A 289-nucleotide genomic window follows, 5' to 3' on the forward strand; every position below is an offset into this window, starting at 1 on the left:
TTTTTAACCGGGTATTAAGGACTTCTGGGTCCTTAAGCAGGTGGAACGGGGGGGTGGGGGGGGCCACTTGTCATTGTCCCCCCTGCCCCAGAGCAGGAGCCGCGGTTTGTGGGCTGCAGAGGTGCCCGTGAGACACTGACCCCAGCCCCACCGCTACTTGAGAGGGGGAACAGGGTCCCCCCAGGACCCCCCTCCCCTCCTCGCCCAGCCGTCGGTTTTGCAGAGGGTCCCAGCACTGGTCCCAGCAAGCTGGTGGCACTGGGGAAAGCCTGGAGGGAACGGCAGGGAG

Source organism: Cariama cristata, unplaced genomic scaffold (assembly GCF_000690535.1).
Source record: "Cariama cristata isolate BGI_N322 unplaced genomic scaffold, ASM69053v1 scaffold21499, whole genome shotgun sequence".
NCBI lineage: Eukaryota > Metazoa > Chordata > Aves > Cariamiformes > Cariamidae > Cariama > Cariama cristata.